This window comes from Lichenostomus cassidix, chromosome 14, assembly GCF_008360975.1.
Source record: "Lichenostomus cassidix isolate B80296 chromosome 14, HeHo_3.0, whole genome shotgun sequence".
In the NCBI taxonomy this organism is placed as follows: domain Eukaryota; kingdom Metazoa; phylum Chordata; class Aves; order Passeriformes; family Meliphagidae; genus Lichenostomus; species Lichenostomus cassidix.
The window spans coordinates 10,170,056-10,173,977 of record NC_139495.1 but is presented as its reverse complement, the minus strand read 5'-3'; the positions used below and the strand labels follow the sequence as shown (position 1 = coordinate 10,173,977).

At 41.3% G+C, this 3,922-nt stretch overlaps 1 long non-coding RNA gene across 1 annotated transcript; it reads right to left on the bottom strand.

Annotated features, from left to right (window-relative positions):
- Nucleotides 1–1,704: 1,704 nt before the first annotated feature.
- Nucleotides 1,705–3,400, bottom strand: LOC146430848 (uncharacterized). Its single transcript, XR_014855156.1, has 3 exons — nucleotides 3,179–3,400; nucleotides 2,923–2,999; nucleotides 1,705–2,125 (listed from the first exon to the last, which is right to left on the bottom strand). It is a non-coding gene; the product is annotated as an uncharacterized LOC146430848 (long non-coding RNA).
- Between the last annotated feature and the right edge of the window lie 522 nt (nucleotides 3,401–3,922).

Here is a 3,922-nt window from a genome sequence, read left to right as displayed (position 1 = left end):
CAAGCTGCAGAGGTTGATTTGATAGCTAATAAAACCCAGTGTTGAATCTGAGGGAGAAATACCAACCAGTAAACATTCTCTGATAAGGACCAGGAAGAATACACTTCCTCTGACTGCCATTTCGTGGATCTCATACAGCCCAATTTATCTATCCCACATTGTGCAGACCCCAGGACTGGCAAGGATGTGCAGAAGGGGAGTAGTTGTTTCTCTTTCTTGTTTCTAAAGACTTTTCAATACCTTTGCCTGATCTTTAAAAACACTGTAGACAGGTGAATTTCACACATTTAGGACTAAATTGAGCAGAATGCAAGGTAAAGCCTTGTTGGGAGGTCTGGAGGAGCAAGACTGATCCTATCACTGAGTGATCCTATCACTGAGTGAAGCAGCCCAGGAGATAATCCTGTTCTTCCATCGGAACTGAATGAGTGTGAACATGTGTTTATACCCCTATGTAATGTACTGCCATGTAACATCTAGGGAGGAATGCCTCAAGGCAAGATTAAACAGGAATAGTCTGGAGAGTGACAAAGGATTGTTAAAGAAAGCTGTTTTCATCTGTCTTCCCTTTCCTTCCCCTTATTAAGTTTTTTACTTACCCTTTAATTTCAAGCCATGTTTCAGTGCATAGGATCTGTGGTGGGAAATAAGCAAACATGCTTAGAGCTTGCCTGCAGTTGTGCATTCAGTGGTGCTTATCAGATCAGTCTGGGCACCCAGGGTTTTATCCCTCATTAGAATGAATGTGTATTTCCAAAACTGAACGTGGGCATTCAGCAGGAATGCAAATCTCTGCTGTGGATGGGAGCTGAGGGAGGATATCCCTGTGGAGAGAGCCAGCTACATAAGTGCACTGAGTTTTAAAGCATAGAGGAAGCACATGAAAGTCTGAGATATCGTTAGATGCAATGAATTTTAATTCTTCTTTTTCTAGGACCTAACCCTTCTGTAAGAGAGAACAGTAAAATCCATCAACAGATACAGGAATCTATTCCTAGCTTCCTGGCTAATACTGTCTGTTGTTCCTTTCTCTTGTTCCTTTAACCTGATATTAAAGGTGACAAATTTCTTGGTGTCAAAGAAAAGCCCATGGGCTACAGATTGAAATCCTGGAAGACAACCTGTCAAAAGGGTTATGTGAAAAAAACCTAAGTTTTTTTTCTCTGTTACACTTCTGTGGGGATATTTACAATTGGAACTCATACTTGTGGTATCCTACACTATGACTAAATATGTTGTAATATTGTTCACTGTAACATCTTGTGTGCATTACTGCTGGTAATGCAAATTAAGGTTCCTGCTCTTTCTTTTTAAGAAGAAATTTAATCCTTTAGATTGAAAGAAATCCCCTGGATCAGATCAGCCTTGCAGCTACAGGTAACAGTGCAGAAGGAGTCAGGTCAAAGGGTAGTAAGGAGTTAACAATATAGGCCGCTGGACTGCAAAAATGCTTTCCAAAACCATAAAACAAATCCCATATCAGTAAAGAAGATGGCAAAACTACAGACAACACAAAAGGATGACGTTTACCACAAGTTCTTGGACCATTGTAATAATTGTGAAATTTGCTAAACAAAAATTTGGAATCTTTCCCATTTCCTGTGCTAGAAAAGACATCTGTATGTCTGTCTCAAATCTCATCCTTAACTTCCAGATTTGTAACTACAGAGCAACTTCAGGATTTTGTTGTAACTTCTGTGTAACTTTTAGTTATTAAATAGGCAATTTCTTGACTTGGAAGTGACCTGCTGGATGCTGGGGGTCTGTGTGTATTGTGATTGCTTTTTCTCTTTGCAGCCAAGGAGAAAGGATGTAGTACATAACACTTCTCTCGCAGCACCTCAGTTTGGGTCCTGGAAACTACATGTATTTCTTGCCAAGTCATGCAACTATAACATCATGGCAATCAGTAACAATACTTCTGTTGTTGAAGCAGGAGGTTTTCAGACTGTTAGGAATGCTGGTGTTGCTGCATCTTTTTGTTGTTTAATTTTTTCCCAAGTCTAGAAAAAATTTATATCTACTGTATACTGAATAGGCAGCTGAATCCTGATCTTAGTCCTTGGTTTGAATATTGTCTTAGTTTGTGGTTCTTCTTTGAGTTTACAAAGACAGTAGTGTCACTCTGGAAATAAAAACAAATTTATTTTAAATTTGCTTTTTTTCCCTGGATGCACTGGGTGACGTGTGTGGCATTTCATAGTTTTTTCCTGCAAGTATTGAATTTGTGATGTGTGAAGTGCTTTTGTTTTGGGTGGGTAGAGCCTCTTTATGATCAGAAGGACACAGGATGTGGTGGGCAGCTGGATTCAGGCCCTGCTCCTCTGGGTGCCTCTTTAGATGTCTGTGGAGATCCTGGCTCAGTGTTCATGTGTTTGCTCTTTTCTATTAAAAGCATTTGTCCCTGCACTTTCTCTACTGAATCCTGCTGTGCAGGGAGCACCAGTCAGTAATTTGGTGGACCCAAAGGGAGAAGTTAGGATTGTGGAAGCATTAGGTTATAGGATTTGTCAATCTAAGAAGTAGGCCAGTCATCACAGCCTGTCAGTACAGACTACCCAAGAGGTTTTATTTGATTATCTAATGTGTGTATGCATAATTGTACCACTGACAGTACTAATTTTCATGTAAGGTTCTTCCAGTGGAAAAATAAAAGATCTAAGAGGTCATTTTGCTTGACAGACTATAGTTGAGTGATGTGCTATTGGGATTTGCATAGGAATATATAGGTAATATGCCAATGGAGGTTGCTGTGCCTGAAAGCTTCCAGTGTATGTACTGACTCAGTGTCTCATCATGTTGTTAGCAAGTGTGCAAGAATTGTGAGGATATGCCAAATTTGTCACCAAATTATTGCATATCTAGCAAGGGTCAGCCTGTAAGCAGTTTTATCAAAGGGAATATAGGTAAGTTTCTACTTACAGGTAGAACAAGAAGGAGAAAACCCATGCTTAAGAAAGGATAACTTCAGGCATGTTGAGATCTGTGAGGCTCCAGATCTGGAAGACACAAGTAGATCCAAATTAGTACAAGGAGATGGATTCCTTGTGTGATTTATGTGTAAAATCTGGATTTTAAGCACAATCCAGGGACCATCTATCTATAGTGATGCTTTGGAAAACTGCACACCTCACTTTACAGTTAGCAAAAGCAAAAAGCAATTAAACTTAAAACATACCTAGACTCAGTCTCACTGCTGCTTCTCCAGGGTGATGGTATCCAAGGGGCACAGACCACCCTGTCACTTTGCAGACAGCCAATGCTGGCATCTGGGAGAGGTGGCAATGCCCCCAGCAAGTGCAGGCAGTGCTCTGTCAGCAAGGGGTTGCTGTGGGAGCACAGACCTGACCGGTTCCTAAGCAGGCTCTGCTCTCAGGCAGGACTCAGCGTTTCACTGTGAGCTGGGGCTGCAGCAGTGCTGTGGGCAGAGCTGCAGGGCAGGCACAGGACAGAGCCAGCCCAGGCCTCAAGAGGTGTGGAACGATGCCAGGTTCTCACTGCTGCTCCTCAGCCCTGAGTCACGGCTGGGAGTGACCTCAGGCTGGCCAGGCTGCGAGTTCTGCTTTGGTCTGAGGGCAGCCCCAAGCAGAGAATCACTTTTAGGGCAATGACTACTGATTCATTTTCTTCTCCTTTTTGTAAGCTTTTTATGCCCTGTGTATTAGGGGTTTCCTTTTTATTTTCAGTTCTAGTTTCCTTGGTGTAAGTAAAATAGTTTTTCTCCCTATGCTTTCCTTTTCGTGAGTTAAGCATCATATTTTGCAACAAAATTAATATCTAGTTTAATTTATGATTATACTTGGGTAACAGGAAGAGAACTCTTAGAATAATAGAATCATAGAATCATACAATCACCAAGGTTGGAAGAGACCTTTTCTTTCACAAATGAGTAAAACTTCAGGAGGGTTTGGGGTTTTTTGGT